The sequence below is a fragment of the Rhinoderma darwinii genome, unplaced genomic scaffold, assembly GCF_050947455.1.
Source record: "Rhinoderma darwinii isolate aRhiDar2 unplaced genomic scaffold, aRhiDar2.hap1 Scaffold_593, whole genome shotgun sequence".
In the NCBI taxonomy this organism is placed as follows: Eukaryota; Metazoa; Chordata; class Amphibia; order Anura; family Rhinodermatidae; genus Rhinoderma; species Rhinoderma darwinii.
In genome coordinates, this window is record NW_027464147.1 from 60,306 (window position 1) to 85,612 (window position 25,307).

A 25,307-nucleotide genomic window follows, 5' to 3' on the forward strand; every position below is an offset into this window, starting at 1 on the left:
ATATAAAGTTCAGACGGAACTTTGCACGTGTCATAGTGGAGCCCTCAGGATTCCAGAGCCAGCTTTCTGACATCATAATGGGGCCTCAGAGATAAAAGCCTGGGCCCAGGCAGTGTTGGTCAGTGCTGCTCAGCAGGCAGCACTGGACTGGACTGAATTACAGCTGATACAAGGTGTGAAGGAACAAGGGGTGGCTGTGGGCATGCACTTGCTGCCGCTGCCAGTGTTTATCTGCATGGCAGCAGGGCATTTGGGCGTTGCCAGGAAGGCGTTTTTATGTAGATTCCTCCTCTTTCAGCACTGCATTGTGGTGCAAGCAAAAGAAGCAAATCCTGTCTGGCTTCCTCTCCGGCCTTTATTCACCTCCCGTGTAGCTGTGAGTGTGTGAGCCTGCAGGGCCCCATGGAATTGCCTAGAAGTAGGCTGAATCGCTGCAAGGGCTGAACAGCAGTATCGGGCAGGCTCGGGCAACGCGCGGCCCGTTCGGGTTATCGCTTCTCGGCCTTTTGGCTAAGATCAAGTGTAGTATCTGTTCTTATCAGTTTAATATCTGATACGTCCCCTATCTGGGGACCATATATTAAATGGATTTTTAGAACAGGGAGATGGAAATAGAGCTTGCTCTGTCCACTCCACGCATTGACCTGGTATTGCAGTATTTCCAGGACCGGTGCACCCTTTCCTTATGTGTTGACTAAAAGCAGATTCCAAAAGTGTTTTTTGTCTTTGCTATTGTTTCTGTCTTTCTGAAGGGATCTCCCCTTTTAATCCCATTATTTCAACACCTGTTGGACAATGCATGAGTGATAATGAGCTCATTGATTAAATGCAATTAATGAATAGATTGCCACCTCTTGTTGTGTGTCGTCTGTGTTTCTGTGTTTCCGGCATTTCACATTGGAACACCTCATTCACCTTCCTTGTCTTCTCTCCGCCCTCCCTTTTAGGTAAGTTAAAGAGCTGCACCTGAGCCAGCCACTGATTGATTGATTGATTGATTGATTGATTGATTGATTGATTGATTGATGCAGCACAACAGTCAAATAGTGGAGTGGAGTAGGGGAACAGCAAACAGCCAATAAAGCAGCCCGCCCGCTCGCCTGCCCGCCACAATGGACCTACCTGTGTACACTAGATGGATGTGATGGAATGTACTGTCGTCCCTACATTTCAAGAAGAAGTAAGAATTGCAGTTGCAACAAAGCCTTGCTTGCCTACAAAGAGAGCAGCAATTTGGATTTGTTACTATGTTACCTAGAAGAATAACAAACTGTGCAAGGATGGAGGTTGTAGGAGCAAGGAGAAGTTGTCTGTAAAGTTGGTGGATGCCTATTTTCCATTTTGCAGTCCCTTGTCTCCCTCTTGTGGCCTCCTGGAGGCAACTAGCTGTGCAAAAAAAAGACAGCCTGGCGGCCGGCTGTTGCAGTGTTGCCCTCTCAGGCAACACTGAGTGACTGACTGAGCCTCACCGTCTTATATAAAGTTCAGACGGAACTTTGCACGTGTCATAGTGGAGCCCTCAGGATTCCAGAGCCAGCTTTCTGACATCATAATGGGGCCTCAGAGATAAAAGCCTGGGCCCAGGCAGTGTTGGTCAGTGCTGCTCAGCAGGCAGCACTGGACTGGACTGGATTACAGCTGATACAAGGTGTGAAGGAACAAGGGGTGGCTGTGGGCATGCACTTGCTGCCGCTGCCAGTGTTTATCTGCATGGCAGCAGGGCATTTGGGCGTTGCCAGGAAGGCGTTTTTATGTAGATTCCTCCTCTTTCAGCACTGCATTGTGGTGCAAGCAAAAGAAGCAAATCCTGTCTGGCTTCCTCTCCGGCCTTTATTCACCTCCCGTGTAGCTGTGAGTGTGTGAGCCTGCAGGGCCCCATGGAATTGCCTAGAAGTAGGCTGAATCGCTGCAAGGGCTGAACAGCAGTATCGGGCAGGCTCGGGCAACGCGCGGCCCGTTCGGGTTATCGCTTCTCGGCCTTTTGGCTAAGATCAAGTGTAGTATCTGTTCTTATCAGTTTAATATCTGATACGTCCCCTATCTGGGGACCATATATTAAATGGATTTTTAGAACAGGGAGATGGAAATAGAGCTTGCTCTGTCCACTCCACGCATTGACCTGGTATTGCAGTATTTCCAGGACCGGTGCACCCTTTCCTTATGTGTTGACTAAAAGCAGATTCCAAAAGTGTTTTTTGTCTTTGCTATTGTTTCTGTCTTTCTGAAGGGATCTCCCCTTTTAATCCCATTATTTCAACACCTGTTGGACAATGCATGAGTGATAATGAGCTCATTGATTAAATGCAATTAATGAATAGATTGCCACCTCTTGTTGTGTGTCGTCTGTGTTTCTGTGTTTCCGGCATTTCACATTGGAACACCTCATTCACCTTCCTTGTCTTCTCTCCGCCCTCCCTTTTAGGTAAGTTAAAGAGCTGCACCTGAGCCAGCCACTGATTGATTGATTGATTGATTGATTGATTGATTGATTGATTGATTGATGCAGCACAACAGTCAAATAGTGGAGTGGAGTAGGGGAACAGCAAACAGCCAATAAAGCAGCCCGCCCGCTCGCCTGCCCGCCACAATGGACCTACCTGTGTACACTAGATGGATGTGATGGAATGTACTGTCGTCCCTACATTTCAAGAAGAAGTAAGAATTGCAGTTGCAACAAAGCCTTGCTTGCCTACAAAGAGAGCAGCAATTTGGATTTGTTACTATGTTACCTAGAAGAATAACAAACTGTGCAAGGATGGAGGTTGTAGGAGCAAGGAGAAGTTGTCTGTAAAGTTGGTGGATGCCTATTTTCCATTTTGCAGTCCCTTGTCTCCCTCTTGTGGCCTCCTGGAGGCAACTAGCTGTGCAAAAAAAAGACAGCCTGGCGGCCGGCTGTTGCAGTGTTGCCCTCTCAGGCAACACTGAGTGACTGACTGAGCCTCACCGTCTTATATAAAGTTCAGACGGAACTTTGCACGTGTCATAGTGGAGCCCTCAGGATTCCAGAGCCAGCTTTCTGACATCATAATGGGGCCTCAGAGATAAAAGCCTGGGCCCAGGCAGTGTTGGTCAGTGCTGCTCAGCAGGCAGCACTGGACTGGAATGGATTACAGCTGATACAAGGTGTGAAGGAACAAGGGGTGGCTGTGGGCATGCACTTGCTGCCGCTGCCAGTGTTTATCTGCATGGCAGCAGGGCATTTGGGCGTTGCCAGGAAGGCGTTTTTATGTAGATTCCTCCTCTTTCAGCACTGCATTGTGGTGCAAGCAAAAGAAGCAAATCCTGTCTGGCTTCCTCTCCGGCCTTTATTCACCTCCCGTGTAGCTGTGAGTGTGTGAGCCTGCAGGGCCCCATGGAATTGCCTAGAAGTAGGCTGAATCGCTGCAAGGGCTGAACAGCAGTATCGGGCAGGCTCGGGCAACGCGCGGCCCGTTCGGGTTATCGCTTCTCGGCCTTTTGGCTAAGATCAAGTGTAGTATCTGTTCTTATCAGTTTAATATCTGATACGTCCCCTATCTGGGGACCATATATTAAATGGATTTTTAGAACAGGGAGATGGAAATAGAGCTTGCTCTGTCCACTCCACGCATTGACCTGGTATTGCAGTATTTCCAGGACCGGTGCACCCTTTCCTTATGTGTTGACTAAAAGCAGATTCCAAAAGTGTTTTTTGTCTTTGCTATTGTTTCTGTCTTTCTGAAGGGATCTCCCCTTTTAATCCCATTATTTCAACACCTGTTGGACAATGCATGAGTGATAATGAGCTCATTGATTAAATGCAATTAATGAATAGATTGCCACCTCTTGTTGTGTGTCGTCTGTGTTTCTGTGTTTCCGGCATTTCACATTGGAACACCTCATTCACCTTCCTTGTCTTCTCTCCGCCCTCCCTTTTAGGTAAGTTAAAGAGCTGCACCTGAGCCAGCCACTGATTGATTGATTGATTGATTGATTGATTGATTGATTGATTGATTGATTGATTGATGCAGCACAACAGTCAAATAGTGGAGTGGAGTAGGGGAACAGCAAACAGCCAATAAAGCAGCCCGCCCGCTCGCCTGCCCGCCACAATGGACCTACCTGTGTACACTAGATGGATGTGATGGAATGTACTGTCGTCCCTACATTTCAAGAAGAAGTAAGAATTGCAGTTGCAACAAAGCCTTGCTTGCCTACAAAGAGAGCAGCAATTTGGATTTGTTACTATGTTACCTAGAAGAATAACAAACTGTGCAAGGATGGAGGTTGTAGGAGCAAGGAGAAGTTGTCTGTAAAGTTGGTGGATGCCTATTTTCCATTTTGCAGTCCCTTGTCTCCCTCTTGTGGCCTCCTGGAGGCAACTAGCTGTGCAAAAAAAAGACAGCCTGGCGGCCGGCTGTTGCAGTGTTGCCCTCTCAGGCAACACTGAGTGACTGACTGAGCCTCACCGTCTTATATAAAGTTCAGACGGAACTTTGCACGTGTCATAGTGGAGCCCTCAGGATTCCAGAGCCAGCTTTCTGACATCATAATGGGGCCTCAGAGATAAAAGCCTGGGCCCAGGCAGTGTTGGTCAGTGCTGCTCAGCAGGCAGCACTGGACTGGACTGGATTACAGCTGATACAAGGTGTGAAGGAACAAGGGGTGGCTGTGGGCATGCACTTGCTGCCGCTGCCAGTGTTTATCTGCATGGCAGCAGGGCATTTGGGCGTTGCCAGGAAGGCGTTTTTATGTAGATTCCTCCTCTTTCAGCACTGCATTGTGGTGCAAGCAAAAGAAGCAAATCCTGTCTGGCTTCCTCTCCGGCCTTTATTCACCTCCCGTGTAGCTGTGAGTGTGTGAGCCTGCAGGGCCCCATGGAATTGCCTAGAAGTAGGCTGAATCGCTGCAAGGGCTGAACAGCAGTATCGGGCAGGCTCGGGCAACGCGCGGCCCGTTCGGGTTATCGCTTCTCGGCCTTTTGGCTAAGATCAAGTGTAGTATCTGTTCTTATCAGTTTAATATCTGATACGTCCCCTATCTGGGGACCATATATTAAATGGATTTTTAGAACAGGGAGATGGAAATAGAGCTTGCTCTGTCCACTCCACGCATTGACCTGGTATTGCAGTATTTCCAGGACCGGTGCACCCTTTCCTTATGTGTTGACTAAAAGCAGATTCCAAAAGTGTTTTTTGTCTTTGCTATTGTTTCTGTCTTTCTGAAGGGATCTCCCCTTTTAATCCCATTATTTCAACACCTGTTGGACAATGCATGAGTGATAATGAGCTCATTGATTAAATGCAATTAATGAATAGATTGCCACCTCTTGTTGTGTGTCGTCTGTGTTTCTGTGTTTCCGGCATTTCACATTGGAACACCTCATTCACCTTCCTTGTCTTCTCTCCGCCCTCCCTTTTAGGTAAGTTAAAGAGCTGCACCTGAGCCAGCCACTGATCGATTGATTGATTGATTGATTGATTGATTGATTGATTGATTGATTGATTGATTGATGCAGCACAACAGTCAAATAGTGGAGTGGAGTAGGGGAACAGCAAACAGCCAATAAAGCAGCCCGCCCGCTCGCCTGCCCGCCACAATGGACCTACCTGTGTACACTAGATGGATGTGATGGAATGTACTGTCGTCCCTACATTTCAAGAAGAAGTAAGAATTGCAGTTGCAACAAAGCCTTGCTTGCCTACAAAGAGAGCAGCAATTTGGATTTGTTACTATGTTACCTAGAAGAATAACAAACTGTGCAAGGATGGAGGTTGTAGGAGCAAGGAGAAGTTGTCTGTAAAGTTGGTGGATGCCTATTTTCCATTTTGCAGTCCCTTGTCTCCCTCTTGTGGCCTCCTGGAGGCAACTAGCTGTGCAAAAAAAAGACAGCCTGGCGGCCGGCTGTTGCAGTGTTGCCCTCTCAGGCAACACTGAGTGACTGACTGAGCCTCACAGTCTTATATAAAGTTCAGACGGAACTTTGCACGTGTCATAGTGGAGCCCTCAGGATTCCAGAGCCAGCTTTCTGACATCATAATGGGGCCTCAGAGATAAAAGCCTGGGCCCAGGCAGTGTTGGTCAGTGCTGCTCAGCAGGCAGCACTGGACTGGACTGGATTACAGCTGATACAAGGTGTGAAGGAACAAGGGTTGGCTGTGGGCATGCACTTGCTGCCGCTGCCAGTGTTTATCTGCATGGCAGCAGGGCATTTGGGCGTTGCCAGGAAGGCGTTTTTATGTAGATTCCTTCTCTTTCAGCACTGCATTGTGGTGCAAGCAAAAGAAGCAAATCCTGTCTGGCTTCCTCTCCGGCCTTTATTCACCTCCCGTGTAGCTGTGAGTGTGTGAGCCTGCAGGGCCCCATGGAATTGCCTAGAAGTAGGCTGAATCGCTGCAAGGGCTGAACAGCAGTATCGGGCAGGCTCGGGCAACGCGCGGCCCGTTCGGGTTATCGCTTCTCGGCCTTTTGGCTAAGATCAAGTGTAGTATCTGTTCTTATCAGTTTAATATCTGATACGTCCCCTATCTGGGGACCATATATTAAATGGATTTTTAGAACAGGGAGATGGAAATAGAGCTTGCTCTGTCCACTCCACGCATTGACCTGGTATTGCAGTATTTCCAGGACCGGTGCACCCTTTCCTTATGTGTTGACTAAAAGCAGATTCCAAAAGTGTTTTTTGTCTTTGCTATTGTTTCTGTCTTTCTGAAGGGATCTCCCCTTTTAATCCCATTATTTCAACACCTGTTGGACAATGCATGAGTGATAATGAGCTCATTGATTAAATGCAATTAATGAATAGATTGCCACCTCTTGTTGTGTGTCGTCTGTGTTTCTGTGTTTCCGGCATTTCACATTGGAACACCTCATTCACCTTCCTTGTCTTCTCTCCGCCCTCCCTTTTAGGTAAGTTAAAGAGCTGCACCTGAGCCAGCCACTTGATTGATTGATTGATTGATTGATTGATTGATTGATGCAGCACAACAGTCAAATAGTGGAGTGGAGTAGGGGAACAGCAAACAGCCAATAAAGCAGCCCGCCCGCTCGCCTGCCCGCCACAATGGACCTACCTGTGTACACTAGATGGATGTGATGGAATGTACTGTCGTCCCTACATTTCAAGAAGAAGTAAGAATTGCAGTTGCAACAAAGCCTTGCTTGCCTACAAAGAGAGCAGCAATTTGGATTTGTTACTATGTTACCTAGAAGAATAACAAACTGTGCAAGGATGGAGGTTGTAGGAGCAAGGAGAAGTTGTCTGTAAAGTTGGTGGATGCCTATTTTCCATTTTGCAGTCCCTTGTCTCCCTCTTGTGGCCTCCTGGAGGCAACTAGCTGTGCAAAAAAAAGACAGCCTGGCGGCCGGCTGTTGCAGTGTTGCCCTCTCAGGCAACACTGAGTGACTGACTGAGCCTCACCGTCTTATATAAAGTTCAGACGGAACTTTGCACGTGTCATAGTGGAGCCCTCAGGATTCCAGAGCCAGCTTTCTGACATCATAATGGGGCCTCAGAGATAAAAGCCTGGGCCCAGGCAGTGTTGGTCAGTGCTGCTCAGCAGGCAGCACTGGACTGGACTGGATTACAGCTGATACAAGGTGTGAAGGAACAAGGGGTGGCTGTGGGCATGCACTTGCTGCCGCTGCCAGTGTTTATCTGCATGGCAGCAGGGCATTTGGGCGTTGCCAGGAAGGCGTTTTTATGTAGATTCCTCCTCTTTCAGCACTGCATTGTGGTGCAAGCAAAAGAAGCAAATCCTGTCTGGCTTCCTCTCCGGCCTTTATTCACCTCCCGTGTAGCTGTGAGTGTGTGAGCCTGCAGGGCCCCATGGAATTGCCTAGAAGTAGGCTGAATCGCTGCAAGGGCTGAACAGCAGTATCGGGCAGGCTCGGGCAACGCGCGGCCCGTTCGGGTTATCGCTTCTCGGCCTTTTGGCTAAGATCAAGTGTAGTATCTGTTCTTATCAGTTTAATATCTGATACGTCCCCTATCTGGGGACCATATATTAAATGGATTTTTAGAACAGGGAGATGGAAATAGAGCTTGCTCTGTCCACTCCACGCATTGACCTGGTATTGCAGTATTTCCAGGACCGGTGCACCCTTTCCTTATGTGTTGACTAAAAGCAGATTCCAAAAGTGTTTTTTGTCTTTGCTATTGTTTCTGTCTTTCTGAAGGGATCTCCCCTTTTAATCCCATTATTTCAACACCTGTTGGACAATGCATGAGTGATAATGAGCTCATTGATTAAATGCAATTAATGAATAGATTGCCACCTCTTGTTGTGTGTCGTCTGTGTTTCTGTGTTTCCGGCATTTCACATTGGAACACCTCATTCACCTTCCTTGTCTTCTCTCCGCCCTCCCTTTTAGATAAGTTAAAGAGCTGCACCTGAGCCAGCCACTGATTGATTGATTGATTGATTGATTGATTGATTGATTGATTGATTGATTGATTGATGCAGCACAACAGTCAAATAGTGGAGTGGAGTAGGGGAACAGCAAACAGCCAATAAAGCAGCCCGCCCGCTCGCCTGCCCGCCACAATGGACCTACCTGTGTACACTAGATGGATGTGATGGAATGTACTGTCGTCCCTACATTTCAAGAAGAAGTAAGAATTGCAGTTGCAACAAAGCCTTGCTTGCCTACAAAGAGAGCAGCAATTTGGATTTGTTACTATGTTACCTAGAAGAATAACAAACTGTGCAAGGATGGAGGTTGTAGGAGCAAGGAGAAGTTGTCTGTAAAGTTGGTGGATGCCTATTTTCCATTTTGCAGTCCCTTGTCTCCCTCTTGTGGCCTCCTGGAGGCAACTAGCTGTGCAAAAAAAAGACAGCCTGGCGGCCGGCTGTTGCAGTGTTGCCCTCTCAGGCAACACTAAGTGACTGACTGAGCCTCACCGTCTTATATAAAGTTCAGACGGAACTTTGCACGTGTCATAGTGGAGCCCTCAGGATTCCAGAGCCAGCTTTCTGACATCATAATGGGGCCTCAGAGATAAAAGCCTGGGCCCAGGCAGTGTTGGTCAGTGCTGCTCAGCAGGCAGCACTGGACTGGACTGGATTACAGCTGATACAAGGTGTGAAGGAACAAGGGGTGGCTGTGGGCATGCACTTGCTGCCGCTGCCAGTGTTTATCTGCATGGCAGCAGGGCATTTGGGCGTTGCCAGGAAGGCGTTTTTATGTAGATTCCTCCTCTTTCAGCACTGCATTGTGGTGCAAGCAAAAGAAGCAAATCCTGTCTGGCTTCCTCTCCGGCCTTTATTCACCTCCCGTGTAGCTGTGAGTGTGTGAGCCTGCAGGACCCCATGGAATTGCCTAGAAGTAGGCTGAATCGCTGCAAGGGCTGAACAGCAGTATCGGGCAGGCTCGGGCAACGCGCGGCCCGTTCGGGTTATCGCTTCTCGGCCTTTTGGCTAAGATCAAGTGTAGTATCTGTTCTTATCAGTTTAATATCTGATACGTCCCCTATCTGGGGACCATATATTAAATGGATTTTTAGAACAGGGAGATGGAAATAGAGCTTGCTCTGTCCACTCCACGCATTGACCTGGTATTGCAGTATTTCCAGGACCGGTGCACCCTTTCCTTATGTGTTGACTAAAAGCAGATTCCAAAAGTGTTTTTTGTCTTTGCTATTGTTTCTGTCTTTCTGAAGGGATCTCCCCTTTTAATCCCATTATTTCAACACCTGTTGGACAATGCATGAGTGATAATGAGCTCATTGATTAAATGCAATTAATGAATAGATTGCCACCTCTTGTTGTGTGTCGTCTGTGTTTCTGTGTTTCCGGCATTTCACATTGGAACACCTCATTCACCTTCCTTGTCTTCTCTCCGCCCTCCCTTTTAGGTAAGTTAAAGAGCTGCACCTGAGCCAGCCACTGATTGATTGATTGATTGATTGATTGATTGATTGATTGATTGATTGATGCAGCACAACAGTCAAATAGTGGAGTGGAGTAGGGGAACAGCAAACAGCCAATAAAGCAGCCCGCCCGCTCGCCTGCCCGCCACAATGGACCTACCTGTGTACACTAGATGGATGTGATGGAATGTACTGTCGTCCCTACATTTCAAGAAGAAGTAAGAATTGCAGTTGCAACAAAGCCTTGCTTGCCTACAAAGAGAGCAGCAATTTGGATTTGTTACTATGTTACCTAGAAGAATAACAAACTGTGCAAGTATGGAGGTTGTAGGAGCAAGGAGAAGTTGTCTGTAAAGTTGGTGGATGCCTATTTTCCATTTTGCAGTCCCTTGTCTCCCTCTTGTGGCCTCCTGGAGGCAACTAGCTGTGCAAAAAAAAGACAGCCTGGCGGCCGGCTGTTGCAGTGTTGCCCTCTCAGGCAACACTGAGTGACTGACTGAGCCTCACCGTCTTATATAAAGTTCAGACGGAACTTTGCACGTGTCATAGTGGAGCCCTCAGGATTCCAGAGCCAGCTTTCTGACATCATAATGGGGCCTCAGAGATAAAAGCCTGGGCCCAGGCAGTGTTGGTCAGTGCTGCTCAGCAGGCAGCACTGGACTGGACTGGATTACAGCTGATACAAGGTGTGAAGGAACAAGGGGTGGCTGTGGGCATGCACTTGCTGCCGCTGCCAGTGTTTATCTGCATGGCAGCAGGGCATTTGGGCGTTGCCAGGAAGGCGTTTTTATGTAGATTCCTCCTCTTTCAGCACTGCATTGTGGTGCAAGCAAAAGAAGCAAATCCTGTCTGGCTTCCTCTCCGGCCTTTATTCACCTCCCGTGTAGCTGTGAGTGTGTGAGCCTGCAGGGCCCCATGGAATTGCCTAGAAGTAGGCTGAATCGCTGCAAGGGCTGAACAGCAGTATCGGGCAGGCTCGGGCAACGCGCGGCCCGTTCGGGTTATCGCTTCTCGGCCTTTTGGCTAAGATCAAGTGTAGTATCTGTTCTTATCAGTTTAATATCTGATACGTCCCCTATCTGGGGACCATATATTAAATGGATTTTTAGAACAGGGAGATGGAAATAGAGCTTGCTCTGTCCACTCCACGCATTGACCTGGTATTGCAGTATTTCCAGGACCGGTGCACCCTTTCCTTATGTGTTGACTAAAAGCAGATTCCAAAAGTGTTTTTTGTCTTTGCTATTGTTTCTGTCTTTCTGAAGGGATCTCCCCTTTTAATCCCATTATTTCAACACCTGTTGGACAATGCATGAGTGATAATGAGCTCATTGATTAAATGCAATTAATGAATAGATTGCCACCTCTTGTTGTGTGTCGTCTGTGTTTCTGTGTTTCCGGCATTTCACATTGGAACACCTCATTCACCTTCCTTGTCTTCTCTCCGCCCTCCCTTTTAGGTAAGTTAAAGAGCTGCACCTGAGCCAGCCACTGATTGATTGATTGATTGATTGATTGATTGATTGATTGATTGATTGATGCAGCACAACAGTCAAATAGTGGAGTGGAGTAGGGGAACAGCAAACAGCCAATAAAGCAGCCCGCCCGCTCGCCTGCCCGCCACAATGGACCTACCTGTGTACACTAGATGGATGTGATGGAATGTACTGTCGTCCCTACATTTCAAGAAGAAGTAAGAATTGCAGTTGCAACAAAGCCTTGCTTGCCTACAAAGAGAGCAGCAATTTGGATTTGTTACTATGTTACCTAGAAGAATAACAAACTGTGCAAGGATGGAGGTTGTAGGAGCAAGGAGAAGTTGTCTGTAAAGTTGGTGGATGCCTATTTTCCATTTTGCAGTCCCTTGTCTCCCTCTTGTGGCCTCCTGGAGGCAACTAGCTGTGCAAAAAAAAGACAGCCTGGCGGCCGGCTGTTGCAGTGTTGCCCTCTCAGGCAACACTGAGTGACTGACTGAGCCTCACCGTCTTATATAAAGTTCAGACGGAACTTTGCACGTGTCATAGTGGAGCCCTCAGGATTCCAGAGCCAGCTTTCTGACATCATAATGGGGCCTCAGAGATAAAAGCCTGGGCCCAGGCAGTGTTGGTCAGTGCTGCTCAGCAGGCAGCACTGGACTGGACTGGATTACAGCTGATACAAGGTGTGAAGGAACAAGGGGTGGCTGTGGGCATGCACTTGCTGCCGCTGCCAGTGTTTATCTGCATGGCAGCAGGGCATTTGGGCGTTGCCAGGAAGGCGTTTTTATGTAGATTCCTCCTCTTTCAGCACTGCATTGTGGTGCAAGCAAAAGAAGCAAATCCTGTCTGGCTTCCTCTCCGGCCTTTATTCACCTCCCGTGTAGCTGTGAGTGTGTGAGCCTGCAGGGCCCCATGGAATTGCCTAGAAGTAGGCTGAATCGCTGCAAGGGCTGAACAGCAGTATCGGGCAGGCTCGGGCAACGCGCGGCCCGTTCGGGTTATCGCTTCTCGGCCTTTTGGCTAAGATCAAGTGTAGTATCTGTTCTTATCAGTTTAATATCTGATACGTCCCCTATCTGGGGACCATATATTAAATGGATTTTTAGAACAGGGAGATGGAAATAGAGCTTGCTCTGTCCACTCCACGCATTGACCTGGTATTGCAGTATTTCCAGGACCGGTGCACCCTTTCCTTATGTGTTGACTAAAAGCAGATTCCAAAAGTGTTTTTTGTCTTTGCTATTGTTTCTGTCTTTCTGAAGGGATCTCCCCTTTTGATCCCATTATTTCAACACCTGTTGGACAATGCATGAGTGATAATGAGCTCATTGATTAAATGCAATTAATGAATAGATTGCCACCTCTTGTTGTGTGTCGTCTGTGTTTCTGTGTTTCCGGCATTTCACATTGGAACACCTCATTCACCTTCCTTGTCTTCTCTCCGCCCTCCCTTTTAGATAAGTTAAAGAGCTGCACCTGAGCCAGCCACTGATTGATTGATTGATTGATTGATTGATTGATTGATTGATTGATTGATTGATTGATGCAGCACAACAGTCAAATAGTGGAGTGGAGTAGGGGAACAGCAAACAGCCAATAAAGCAGCCCGCCCGCTCGCCTGCCCGCCACAATGGACCTACCTGTGTACACTAGATGGATGTGATGGAATGTACTGTCGTCCCTACATTTCAAGAAGAAGTAAGAATTGCAGTTGCAACAAAGCCTTGCTTGCCTACAAAGAGAGCAGCAATTTGGATTTGTTACTATGTTACCTAGAAGAATAACAAACTGTGCAAGGATGGAGGTTGTAGGAGCAAGGAGAAGTTGTCTGTAAAGTTGGTGGATGCCTATTTTCCATTTTGCAGTCCCTTGTCTCCCTCTTGTGGCCTCCTGGAGGCAACTAGCTGTGCAAAAAAAAGACAGCCTGGCGGCCGGCTGTTGCAGTGTTGCCCTCTCAGGCAACACTGAGTGACTGACTGAGCCTCACCGTCTTATATAAAGTTCAGACGGAACTTTGCACGTGTCATAGTGGAGCCCTCAGGATTCCAGAGCCAGCTTTCTGACATCATAATGGGGCCTCAGAGATAAAAGCCTGGGCCCAGGCAGTGTTGGTCAGTGCTGCTCAGCAGGCAGCACTGGACTGGACTGGATTACAGCTGATACAAGGTGTGAAGGAACAAGGGGTGGCTGTGGGCATGCACTTGCTGCCGCTGCCAGTGTTTATCTGCATGGCAGCAGGGCATTTGGGCGTTGCCAGGAAGGCGTTTTTATGTAGATTCCTCCTCTTTCAGCACTGCATTGTGGTGCAAGCAAAAGAAGCAAATCCTGTCTGGCTTCCTCTCCGGCCTTTATTCACCTCCCGTGTAGCTGTGAGTGTGTGAGCCTGCAGGACCCCATGGAATTGCCTAGAAGTAGGCTGAATCGCTGCAAGGGCTGAACAGCAGTATCGGGCAGGCTCGGGCAACGCGCGGCCCGTTCGGGTTATCGCTTCTCGGCCTTTTGGCTAAGATCAAGTGTAGTATCTGTTCTTATCAGTTTAATATCTGATACGTCCCCTATCTGGGGACCATATATTAAATGGATTTTTAGAACAGGGAGATGGAAATAGAGCTTGCTCTGTCCACTCCACGCATTGACCTGGTATTGCAGTATTTCCAGGACCGGTGCACCCTTTCCTTATGTGTTGACTAAAAGCAGATTCCAAAAGTGTTTTTTGTCTTTGCTATTGTTTCTGTCTTTCTGAAGGGATCTCCCCTTTTAATCCCATTATTTCAACACCTGTTGGACAATGCATGAGTGATAATGAGCTCATTGATTAAATGCAATTAATGAATAGATTGCCACCTCTTGTTGTGTGTCGTCTGTGTTTCTGTGTTTCCGGCATTTCACATTGGAACACCTCATTCACCTTCCTTGTCTTCTCTCCGCCCTCCCTTTTAGGTAAGTTAAAGAGCTGCACCTGAGCCAGCCACTGATTGATTGATTGATTGATTGATTGATTGATTGATTGATTGATTGATTGATTGATGCAGCACAACAGTCAAATAGTGGAGTGGAGTAGGGGAACAGCAAACAGCCAATAAAGCAGCCCGCCCGCTCGCCTGCCCGCCACAATGGACCTACCTGTGTACACTAGATGGATGTGATGGAATGTACTGTCGTCCCTACATTTCAAGAAGAAGTAAGAATTGCAGTTGCAACAAAGCCTTGCTTGCCTACAAAGAGAGCAGCAATTTGGATTTGTTACTATGTTACCTAGAAGAATAACAAACTGTGCAAGTATGGAGGTTGTAGGAGCAAGGAGAAGTTGTCTGTAAAGTTGGTGGATGCCTATTTTCCATTTTGCAGTCCCTTGTCTCCCTCTTGTGGCCTCCTGGAGGCAACTAGCTGTGCAAAAAAAAGACAGCCTGGCGGCCGGCTGTTGCAGTGTTGCCCTCTCAGGCAACACTGAGTGACTGACTGAGCCTCACCGTCTTATATAAAGTTCAGACGGAACTTTGCACGTGTCATAGTGGAGCCCTCAGGATTCCAGAGCCAGCTTTCTGACATCATAATGGGGCCTCAGAGATAAAAGCCTGGGCCCAGGCAGTGTTGGTCAGTGCTGCTCAGCAGGCAGCACTGGACTGGACTGGATTACAGCTGATACAAGGTGTGAAGGAACAAGGGGTGGCTGTGGGCATGCACTTGCTGCCGCTGCCAGTGTTTATCTGCATGGCAGCAGGGCATTTGGGCGTTGCCAGGAAGGCGTTTTTATGTAGATTCCTCCTCTTTCAGCACTGCATTGTGGTGCAAGCAAAAGAAGCAAATCCTGTCTGGCTTCCTCTCCGGCCTTTATTCACCTCCCGTGTAGCTGTGAGTGTGTGAGCCTGCAGGGCCCCATGGAATTGCCTAGAAGTAGGCTGAATCGCTGCAAGGGCTGAACAGCAGTATCGGGCAGGCTCGGGCAACGCGCGGCCCGTTCGGGTTATCGCTTCTCGGCCTTTTGGCTAAGATCAAGTGTAGTATCTGTTCTTATCAGTTTAATATCTGATACGTCCCCTATCTGGGGACCATATATTAAATGGATTTTTAGAACAGGGAGATGGAAATAGAGCTTGCTCTGTCCACTCCACGCATTGACCTGGTATTGCAGTATTTCCAGGACCGGTGCACCCTTTCCTTATGTGTTGACTAAAAGCAGATTCCAAAAGTGTTTTTTGTCTTTGCTATTGTTTCTGTCTTTCTGAAGGGATCTCCCCTTTTAATCCCATTATTTCAACACCTGTTGGACAATGCATGAGTGATAATGAGCTCATTGATTAAATGCAATTAATGAATAGATTGCCACCTCTTGTTGTGTGTCGTCTGTGTTTCTGTGTTTCCGGCATTTCACATTGGAACACCTCATTCACCTTCCTTGTCTTCTCTCCGCCCTCCCTTTTAGGTAAGTTAAAGAGCTGCACCTGAGCCAGCCACTGATTGATTGATTGATTGATTGATTGATTGATTGATTGATTGATTGATTGATTGATTGATTGATGCAGCACAACAGTCAAATAGTGGAGTGGAGTAGGGGAACAGCAAACAGCCAATAAAGCAGCCCGCCCGCTCGCCTGCCCGCCACAATGGACCTACCTGTGTACACTAGATGGATGTGATGGAATGTACTGTCGTCCCTACATTTCAAGAAGAAGTAAGAATTGCAGTTGCAACAAAGCCTTGCTTGCCTACAAAGAGAGCAGCAATTTGGATTTGTTACTATGTTACCTAGAAGAATAACAAACTGTGCAAGGATGGAGGTTGTAGGAGCAAGGAGAAGTTGTCTGTAAAGTTGGTGGATGCCTATTTTCCATTTTGCAGTCCCTTGTCTCCCTCTTGTGCCCTCCTGGAGGCAACTAGCTGTGCAAAAAAAAGACAGCCTGGCGGCCGGCTGTTGCAGTGTTGCCCTCTCAGGCAACACTGAGTGACTGACTGAGCCTCACCGTCTTATATAAAGTTCAGACGGAACTTTGCACGTGTCATAGTGGAGCCCTCAGGATTCCAGAGCCAGCTTTCTGACATCATAATGGGGCCTCAGAGATAAAAGCCTGGGCCCAGGCAGTGTTGGTCAGTGCTGCTCAGCAGGCAGCACTGGACTGGACTGGATTACAGCTGATACAAGGTGTGAAGGAACAAGGGGTGGCTGTGGGCATGCACTTGCTGCCGCTGCCAGTGTTTATCTGCATGGCAGCAGGGCATTTGGGCGTTGCCAGGAAGGCGTTTTTATGTAGATTCCTCCTCTTTCAGCACTGCATTGTGGTGCAAGCAAAAGAAGCAAATCCTGTCTGGCTTCCTCTCCGGCCTTTATTCACCTCCCGTGTAGCTGTGAGTGTGTGAGCCTGCAGGGCCCCATGGAATTGCCTAGAAGTAGGCTGAATCGCTGCAAGGGCTGAACAGCAGTATCGGGCAGGCTCGGGCAACGCGCGGCCCGTTCGGGTTATCGCTTCTCGGCCTTTTGGCTAAGATCAAGTGTAGTATCTGTTCTTATCAGTTTAATATCTGATACGTCCCCTATCTGGGGACCATATATTAAATGGATTTTTAGAACAGGGAGATGGAAATAGAGCTTGCTCTGTCCACTCCACGCATTGACCTGGTATTGCAGTATTTCCAGGACCGGTGCACCCTTTCCTTATGTGTTGACTAAAAGCAGATTCCAAAAGTGTTTTTTGTCTTTGCTATTGTTTCTGTCTTTCTGAAGGGATCTCCCCTTTTAATCCCATTATTTCAACACCTGTCGGACAATGCATGAGTGATAATGAGCTCATTGATTAAATGCAATTAATGAATAGATTGCCACCTCTTGTTGTGTGTCGTCTGTGTTTCTGTGTTTCCGGCATTTCACATTGGAACACCTCATTCACCTTCCTTGTCTTCTCTCCGCCCTCCCTTTTAGGTAAGTTAAAGAGCTGCACCTGAGCCAGCCACTGATTGATTGATTGATTGATTGATTGATTGATTGATTGATTGATTGATGCAGCACAACAGTCAAATAGTGGAGTGGAGTAGGGGAACAGCAAACAGCCAATAAAGCAGCCCGCCCGCTCGCCTGCCCGCCACAATGGACCTACCTGTGTACACTAGATGGATGTGATGGAATGTACTGTCGTCCCTACATTTCAAGAAGAAGTAAGAATTGCAGTTGCAACAAAGCCTTGCTTGCCTACAAAGAGAGCAGCAATTTGGATTTGTTACTATGTTACCTAGAAGAATAACAAACTGTGCAAGGATGGAGGTTGTAGGAGCAAGGAGAAGTTGTCTGTAAAGTTGGTGGATGCCTATTTTCCATTTTGCAGTCCCTTGTCTCCCTCTTGTGGCCTCCTGGAGGCAACTAGCTGTGCAAAAAAAAGACAGCCTGGCGGCCGGCTGTTGCAGTGTTGCCCTCTCAGGCAACACTGAGTGACTGACTGAGCCTCACCGTCTTATATAAAGTTCAGACGGAACTTTGCACGTGTCATAGTGGAGCCCTCAGGATTCCAGAGCCAGCTTTCTGACATCATAATGGGGCCTCAGAGATAAAAGCCTGGGCCCAGGCAGTGTTGGTCAGTGCTGCTCAGCAGGCAGCACTGGACTGGACTGGATTACAGCTGATACAAGGTGTGAAGGAACAAGGGGTGGCTGTGGGCATGCACTTGCTGCCGCTGCCAGTGTTTATCTGCATGGCAGCAGGGCATTTGGGCGTTGCCAGGAAGGCGTTTTTATGTAGATTCCTCCTCTTTCAGCACTGCATTGTGGTGCAAGCAAAAGAAGCAAATCCTGTCTGGCTTCCTCTCCGGCCTTTATTCACCTCCCGTGTAGCTGTAAGTGTGTGAGCCTGCAGGGCCCCATGGAATTGCCTAGAAGTAGGCTGAATCGCTGCAAGGGCTGAACAGCAGTATCGGGCAGGCTCGGGCAACGCGCGGCCCGTTCGGGTTATCGCTTCTCGGCCTTTTGGCTAAGATCAAGTGTAGTATCTGTTCTTATCAGTTTAATATCTGATACGTCCCCTATCTGGGGACCATATATTAAATGGATTTTTAGAACAGGGAGATGGAAATAGAGCTTGCTCTGTCCACTCCACGCATTGACCTGGTATTGCAGTATTTCCAGGACCGGTGCACCCTTTCCTTATGTGTTGACTAAAAGCAGATTCCAAAAGTGTTTTTTGTCTTTGCTATTGTTTCTGTCTTTCTGAAGGGATCTCCCCTTTTAATCCCATTATTTCAACACCTGTTGGACAATGCATGAGTGATAATGAGCTCATTGATTAAATGCAATTAATGAATAGATTGCCACCTCTTGTTGTGTGTCGTCTGTGTTTCTGTGTTTCCGGCATTTCACATTGGAACACCTCATTCACCTTCCTTGTCTTCTCTCCGCCCTCCCTTTTAGGTAAGTTAAAGAGCTGCACCTGAGCCAGCCACTGATTGATTGATTGATTGATTGATTGATTGATTGATTGATGCAGCACAACAGTCAAATAGTGGAGTGGAGTAGGGGAACAGCAAACAGCCAATAAAGCAGCCCGCCCGCTCGCCTGCCCGCCACAATGGACCTACCTGTGTACACTAGATGGATGTGATGGAATGTACTGTCGTCCCTACATTTCAAGAAGAAGTAAGAATTGCAGTTGCAACAAAGCCTTGCTTGCCTACAAAGAGAGCAGCAATTTGGATTTGTTACTATGTTACCTAGAAGAATAACAAACTGTGCAAGGATGGAGGTTGTAGGAGCAAGGAGAAGTTGTCTGTAAAGTTGGTGGATGCCTATTTTCCATTTTGCAGTCCCTTGTCTCCCTCTTGTGGCCTCCTGGAGGCAACTAGCTGTGCAAAAAAAAGACAGCCTGGCGGCCGGCTGTTGCAGTGTTGCCCTCTCAGGCAACACTGAGTGACTGACTGAGCCTCACCGTCTTATATAAAGTTCAGACGGAACTTTGCACGTGTCATAGTGGAGCCCTCAGGATTCCAGAGCCAGCTTTCTGACATCATAATGGGGCCTCAGAGATAAAAGCCTGGGCCCAGGCAGTGTTGGTCAGTGCTGCTCAGCAGGCAGCACTGGACTGGACTGGATTACAGCTGATACAAGGTGTGAAGGAACAAGGGGTGGCTGTGGGCATGCACTTGCTGCCGCTGCCAGTGTTTATCTGCATGGCAGCAGGGCATTTGGGCGTTGCCAGGAAGGCGTTTTTATGTAGATTCCTCCTCTTTCAGCACTGCATTGTGGTGCAAGCAAAAGAAGCAAATCCTGTCTGGCTTCCTCTCCGGCCTTTATTCACCTCCCGTGTAGCTGTGAGTGTGTGAGCCTGCAGGGCCCCATGGAATTGCCTAGAAGTAGGCTGAATCGCTGCAAGGGCTGAACAGCAGTATCGGGCAGGCTCGGGCAACGCGCGGCCCGTTCGGGTTATCGCTTCTCGGCCTTTTGGCTAAGATCAAGTGTAGTATCTGTTCTTATCAGTTTAATATCTGATACGTCCCCTATCTGGGGACCATATATTAAATGGATTTTTAGAACAGGGAGATGGAAATAGAGCTTGCTCTGTCCACTCCACGCATTGACCTGGTATTGCAGTATTTCCAGGACCGGTGCACCCTTTCCTTATGTGTTGACTAAAAGCAGATTCCAAAAGTGTTTTTTGTCTTTGCTATTGTTTCTGTCTTTCTGAAGGGATCTCCCCTTTTAATCCCATTATTTCAACACCTGTTGGACAATGCATGAGTGATAATGAGCTCATTGATTAAATGCAATTAATGAATAGATTGCCACCTCTTGTTGTGTGTCGTCTGTGTTTCTGTGTTTCCGGCATTTCACATTGGAACACCTCATTCACCTTCCTTGTCTTCTCTCCGCCCTCCCTTTTAGGTAAGTTAAAGAGCTGCACCTGAGCCAGCCACTGATTGATTGATTGATTGATTGATTGATTGATTGATTGATTGATTGATTGATTGATTGATGCAGCACAACAGTCAAATAGTGGAGTGGAGTAGGGGAACAGCAAACAGCCAATAAAGCAGCCCGCCCGCTCGCCTGCCCGCCACAATGGACCTACCTGTGTACACTAGATGGATGTGATGGAATGTACTGTCGTCCCTACATTTCAAGAAGAAGTAAGAATTGCAGTTGCAACAAAGCCTTGCTTGCCTACAAAGAGAGCAGCAATTTGGATTTGTTACTATGTTACCTAGAAGAATAACAAACTGTGCAAGGATGGAGGTTGTAGGAGCAAGGAGAAGTTGTCTGTAAAGTTGGTGGATGCCTATTTTCCATTTTGCAGTCCCTTGTCTCCCTCTTGTGCCCTCCTGGAGGCAACTAGCTGTGCAAAAAAAAGACAGCCTGGCGGCCGGCTGTTGCAGTGTTGCCCTCTCAGGCAACACTGAGTGACTGACTGAGCCTCACCGTCTTATATAAAGTTCAGACGGAACTTTGCACGTGTCATAGTGGAGCCCTCAGGATTCCAGAGCCAGCTTTCTGACATCATAATGGGGCCTCAGAGATAAAAGCCTGGGCCCAGGCAGTGTTGGTCAGTGCTGCTCAGCAGGCAGCACTGGACTGGACTGGATTACAGCTGATACAAGGTGTGAAGGAACAAGGGGTGGCTGTGGGCATGCACTTGCTGCCGCTGCCAGTGTTTATCTGCATGGCAGCAGGGCATTTGGGCGTTGCCAGGAAGGCGTTTTTATGTAGATTCCTCCTCTTTCAGCACTGCATTGTGGTGCAAGCAAAAGAAGCAAATCCTGTCTGGCTTCCTCTCCGGCCTTTATTCACCTCCCGTGTAGCTGTGAGTGTGTGAGCCTGCAGGGCCCCATGGAATTGCCTAGAAGTAGGCTGAATCGCTGCAAGGGCTGAACAGCAGTATCGGGCAGGCTCGGGCAACGCGCGGCCCGTTCGGGTTATCGCTTCTCGGCCTTTTGGCTAAGATCAAGTGTAGTATCTGTTCTTATCAGTTTAATATCTGATACGTCCCCTATCTGGGGACCATATATTAAATAGATTTTTAGAACAGGGAGATGGAAATAGAGCTTGCTCTGTCCACTCCACGCATTGACCTGGTATTGCAGTATTTCCAGGACCGGTGCACCCTTTCCTTATGTGTTGACTAAAAGCAGATTCCAAAAGTGTTTTTTGTCTTTGCTATTGTTTCTGTCTTTCTGAAGGGATCTCCCCTTTTAATCCCATTATTTCAACACCTGTTGGACAATGCATGAGTGATAATGAGCTCATTGATTAAATGCAATTAATGAATAGATTGCCACCTCTTGTTGTGTGTCGTCTGTGTTTCTGTGTTTCCGGCATTTCACATTGGAACACCTCATTCACCTTCCTTGTCTTCTCTCCGCCCTCCCTTTTAGGTAAGTTAAAGAGCTGCACCTGAGCCAGCCACTGATTGATTGATTGATTGATTGATTGATTGATTGATTGATTGATTGATTGATGCAGCACAACAGTCAAATAGTGGAGTGGAGTAGGGGAACAGCAAACAGCCAATAAAGCAGCCCGCCCGCTCGCCTGCCCGCCACAATGGACCTACCTGTGTACACTAGATGGATGTGATGGAATGTACTGTCGTCCCTACATTTCAAGAAGAAGTAAGAATTGCAGTTGCAACAAAGCCTTGCTTGCCTACAAAGAGAGCAGCAATTTGGATTTGTTACTATGTTACCTAGAAGAATAACAAACTGTGCAAGGATGGAGGTTGTAGGAGCAAGGAGAAGTTGTCTGTAAAGTTGGTGGATGCCTATTTTCCATTTTGCAGTCCCTTGTCTCCCTCTTGTGGCCTCCTGGAGGCAACTAGCTGTGCAAAAAAAAGACAGCCTGGCGGCCGGCTGTTGCAGTGTTGCCCTCTCAGGCAACACTGAGTGACTGACTGAGCCTCACCGTCTTATATAAAGTTCAGACGGAACTTTGCACGTGTCATAGTGGAGCCCTCAGGATTCCAGAGCCAGCTTTCTGACATCATAATGGGGCCTCAGAGATAAAAGTCTGGGCCCAGGCAGTGTTGGTCAGTGCTGCTCAGCAGGCAGCACTGGACTGGACTGGATTACAGCTGATACAAGGTGTGAAGGAACAAGGGGTGGCTGTGGGCATGCACTTGCTGCCGCTGCCAGTGTTTATCTGCATGGCAGCAGGGCATTTGGGCGTTGCCAGGAAGGCGTTTTTATGTAGATTCCTCCTCTTTCAGCACTGCATTGTGGTGCAAGCAAAAGAAGCAAATCCTGTCTGGCTTCCTCTCCGGCCTTTATTCACCTCCCGTGTAGCTGTGAGTGTGTGAGCCTGCAGGGCCCCATGGAATTGCCTAGAAGTAGGCTGAATCGCTGCAAGGGCTGAACAGCAGTATCGGGCAGGCTCGGGCAACGCGCGGCCCGTTCGGGTTATCGCTTCTCGGCCTTTTGGCTAAGATCAAGTGTAGTATCTGTTCTTATCAGTTTAATATCTGATACGTCCCCTATCTGGGGACCATATATTAAATGGATTTTTAGAACAGGGAGATGGAAATAGAGCTTGCTCTGTCCACTCCACGCATTGACCTGGTATTGCAGTATTTCCAGGACCGGTGCACCCTTTCCTTATGTGTTGACTAAAAGCAGATTCCAAAAGTGTTTTTTGTCTTTGCTATTGTTTCTGTCTTTCTGAAGGGATCTCCCCTTTTAATCCCATTATTTCAACACCTGTTGGACAATGCATGAGTGATAATGAGCTCATTGATTAAATGCAATTAATGAATAGATTGCCACCTCTTGTTGTGTGTCGTCTGTGTTTCTGTGTTTCCGGCATTTCACATTGGAACACCTCATTCACCTTCCTTGTCTTCTCTCCGCCCTCCCTTTTAGGTAAGTTAAAGAGCTGCACCTGAGCCAGCCACTGATTGATTGATTGATTGATTGATTGATTGATTGATTGATGCAGCACAACAGTCAAATAGTGGAGTGGAGTAGGGGAACAGCAAACAGCCAATAAAGCAGCCCGCCCGCTCGCCTGCCCGCCACAATGGACCTACCTGTGTACACTAGATGGATGTGATGGAATGTACTGTCGTCCCTACATTTCAAGAAGAAGTAAGAATTGCAGTTGCAACAAAGCCTTGCTTGCCTACAAAGAGAGCAGCAATTTGGATTTGTTACTATGTTACCTAGAAGAATAACAAACTGTGCAAGGATGGAGGTTGTAGGAGCAAGGAGAAGTTGTCTGTAAAGTTGGTGGATGCCTATTTTCCATTTTGCAGTCCCTTGTCTCCCTCTTGTGGCCTCCTGGAGGCAACTAGCTGTGCAAAAAAAAGACAGCCTGGCGGCCGGCTGTTGCAGTGTTGCCCTCTCAGGCAACACTGAGTGACTGACTGAGCCTCACCGTCTTATATAAAGTTCAGACGGAACTTTGCACGTGTCATAGTGGAGCCCTCAGGATTCCAGAGCCAGCTTTCTGACATCATAATGGGGCCTCAGAGATAAAAGCCTGGGCCCAGGCAGTGTTGGTCAGTGCTGCTCAGCAGGCAGCACTGGACTGGACTGGATTACAGCTGATACAAGGTGTGAAGGAACAAGGGGTGGCTGTGGGCATGCACTTGCTGCCGCTGCCAGTGTTTATCTGCATGGCAGCAGGGCATTTGGGCGTTGCCAGGAAGGCGTTTTTATGTAGATTCCTCCTCTTTCAGCACTGCATTGTGGTGCAAGCAAAAGAAGCAAATCCTGTCTGGCTTCCTCTCCGGCCTTTATTCACCTCCCGTGTAGCTGTGAGTGTGTGAGCCTGCAGGGCCCCATGGAATTGCCTAGAAATAGGCTGAATCGCTGCAAGGGCTGAACAGCAGTATCGGGCAGGCTCGGGCAACGCGCGGCCCGTTCGGGTTATCGCTTCTCGGCCTTTTGGCTAAGATCAAGTGTAGTATCTGTTCTTATCAGTTTAATATCTGATACGTCCCCTATCTGGGGACCATATATTAAATGGATTTTTAGAACAGGGAGATGGAAATAGAGCTTGCTCTGTCCACTCCACGCATTGACCTGGTATTGCAGTATTTCCAGGACCGGTGCACCCTTTCCTTATGTGTTGACTAAAAGCAGATTCCAAAAGTGTTTTTTGTCTTTGCTATTGTTTCTGTCTTTCTGAAGGGATCTCCCCTTTTAATCCCATTATTTCAACACCTGTTGGACAATGCATGAGTGATAATGAGCTCATTGATTAAATGCAATTAATGAATAGATTGCCACCTCTTGTTGTGTGTCGTCTGTGTTTCTGTGTTTCCGGCATTTCACATTGGAACACCTCATTCACCTTCCTTGTCTTCTCTCCGCCCTCCCTTTTAGGTAAGTTAAAGAGCTGCACCTGAGCCAGCCACTGATTGATTGATTGATTGATTGATTGATTGATTGATTGATTGATTGATTGATTGATTGATGCAGCACAACAGTCAAATAGTGGAGTGGAGTAGGGGAACAGCAAACAGCCAATAAAGCAGCCCGCCCGCTCACCTGCCCGCCACAATGGACCTACCTGTGTACACTAGATGGATGTGATGGAATGTACTGTCGTCCCTACATTTCAAGAAGAAGTAAGAATTGCAGTTGCAACAAAGCCTTGCTTGCCTACAAAGAGAGCAGCAATTTGGATTTGTTACTATGTTACCTAGAAGAATAACAAACTGTGCAAGGATGGAGGTTGTAGGAGCAAGGAGAAGTTGTCTGTAAAGTTGGTGGATGCCTATTTTCCATTTTGCAGTCCCTTGTCTCCCTCTTGTGGCCTCCTGGAGGCAACTAGCTGTGCAAAAAAAAGACAGCCTGGCGGCCGGCTGTTGCAGTGTTGCCCTCTCAGGCAACACTGAGTGACTGACTGAGCCTCACCGTCTTATATAAAGTTCAGACGGAACTTTGCACGTGTCATAGTGGAGCCCTCAGGATTCCAGAGCCAGCTTTCTGACATCATAATGGGGCCTCAGAGATAAAAGCCTGGGCCCAGGCAGTGTTGGTCAGTGCTGCTCAGCAGGCAGCACTGGACTGGACTGGATTACAGCTGATACA

At 47.8% G+C, this 25,307-nt stretch overlaps 17 non-coding genes across 17 annotated transcripts; all 17 read left to right on the top strand.

The window, feature by feature from the left end:
* The first annotated feature begins 490 nt into the window (after positions 1-490).
* On the top strand, positions 491-681 carry LOC142724945 (U2 spliceosomal RNA). Its single transcript, XR_012876407.1, has one exon. It is a non-coding gene; the product is annotated as a U2 spliceosomal RNA (small nuclear RNA).
* Positions 682-1,965: 1,284 nt separating this feature from the next.
* LOC142724946 (U2 spliceosomal RNA) lies at positions 1,966-2,156 on the top strand. The gene has a single exon (XR_012876408.1). It is a non-coding gene; the product is annotated as a U2 spliceosomal RNA (small nuclear RNA).
* A 1,284-nt stretch (positions 2,157-3,440) lies between these two features.
* Positions 3,441-3,631, top strand: LOC142724947 (U2 spliceosomal RNA). Its single transcript, XR_012876409.1, has one exon. It is a non-coding gene; the product is annotated as a U2 spliceosomal RNA (small nuclear RNA).
* Positions 3,632-4,923: 1,292 nt separating this feature from the next.
* On the top strand, positions 4,924-5,114 carry LOC142724949 (U2 spliceosomal RNA). Its single transcript, XR_012876411.1, has one exon. It is a non-coding gene; the product is annotated as a U2 spliceosomal RNA (small nuclear RNA).
* A 1,296-nt stretch (positions 5,115-6,410) lies between these two features.
* LOC142724950 (U2 spliceosomal RNA) lies at positions 6,411-6,601 on the top strand. Its single transcript, XR_012876412.1, has one exon. It is a non-coding gene; the product is annotated as a U2 spliceosomal RNA (small nuclear RNA).
* Positions 6,602-7,874: 1,273 nt separating this feature from the next.
* LOC142724951 (U2 spliceosomal RNA) lies at positions 7,875-8,065 on the top strand. The gene has a single exon (XR_012876413.1). It is a non-coding gene; the product is annotated as a U2 spliceosomal RNA (small nuclear RNA).
* A 1,292-nt stretch (positions 8,066-9,357) lies between these two features.
* Positions 9,358-9,548, top strand: LOC142724953 (U2 spliceosomal RNA). The gene has a single exon (XR_012876414.1). It is a non-coding gene; the product is annotated as a U2 spliceosomal RNA (small nuclear RNA).
* A 1,284-nt stretch (positions 9,549-10,832) lies between these two features.
* On the top strand, positions 10,833-11,023 carry LOC142724954 (U2 spliceosomal RNA). Its single transcript, XR_012876415.1, has one exon. It is a non-coding gene; the product is annotated as a U2 spliceosomal RNA (small nuclear RNA).
* Positions 11,024-12,307: 1,284 nt separating this feature from the next.
* Positions 12,308-12,498, top strand: LOC142724833 (U2 spliceosomal RNA). Its single transcript, XR_012876306.1, has one exon. It is a non-coding gene; the product is annotated as a U2 spliceosomal RNA (small nuclear RNA).
* Positions 12,499-13,790: 1,292 nt separating this feature from the next.
* LOC142724834 (U2 spliceosomal RNA) lies at positions 13,791-13,981 on the top strand. The gene has a single exon (XR_012876307.1). It is a non-coding gene; the product is annotated as a U2 spliceosomal RNA (small nuclear RNA).
* A 1,292-nt stretch (positions 13,982-15,273) lies between these two features.
* Positions 15,274-15,464, top strand: LOC142724835 (U2 spliceosomal RNA). The gene has a single exon (XR_012876308.1). It is a non-coding gene; the product is annotated as a U2 spliceosomal RNA (small nuclear RNA).
* Positions 15,465-16,764: 1,300 nt separating this feature from the next.
* LOC142724836 (U2 spliceosomal RNA) lies at positions 16,765-16,955 on the top strand. Its single transcript, XR_012876309.1, has one exon. It is a non-coding gene; the product is annotated as a U2 spliceosomal RNA (small nuclear RNA).
* Positions 16,956-18,239: 1,284 nt separating this feature from the next.
* LOC142724837 (U2 spliceosomal RNA) lies at positions 18,240-18,430 on the top strand. Its single transcript, XR_012876310.1, has one exon. It is a non-coding gene; the product is annotated as a U2 spliceosomal RNA (small nuclear RNA).
* A 1,276-nt stretch (positions 18,431-19,706) lies between these two features.
* LOC142724839 (U2 spliceosomal RNA) lies at positions 19,707-19,897 on the top strand. Its single transcript, XR_012876312.1, has one exon. It is a non-coding gene; the product is annotated as a U2 spliceosomal RNA (small nuclear RNA).
* Positions 19,898-21,193: 1,296 nt separating this feature from the next.
* Positions 21,194-21,384, top strand: LOC142724924 (U2 spliceosomal RNA). Its single transcript, XR_012876388.1, has one exon. It is a non-coding gene; the product is annotated as a U2 spliceosomal RNA (small nuclear RNA).
* A 1,288-nt stretch (positions 21,385-22,672) lies between these two features.
* On the top strand, positions 22,673-22,863 carry LOC142724840 (U2 spliceosomal RNA). The gene has a single exon (XR_012876313.1). It is a non-coding gene; the product is annotated as a U2 spliceosomal RNA (small nuclear RNA).
* A 1,276-nt stretch (positions 22,864-24,139) lies between these two features.
* On the top strand, positions 24,140-24,330 carry LOC142724843 (U2 spliceosomal RNA). Its single transcript, XR_012876314.1, has one exon. It is a non-coding gene; the product is annotated as a U2 spliceosomal RNA (small nuclear RNA).
* Positions 24,331-25,307: the final 977 nt, after the last annotated feature.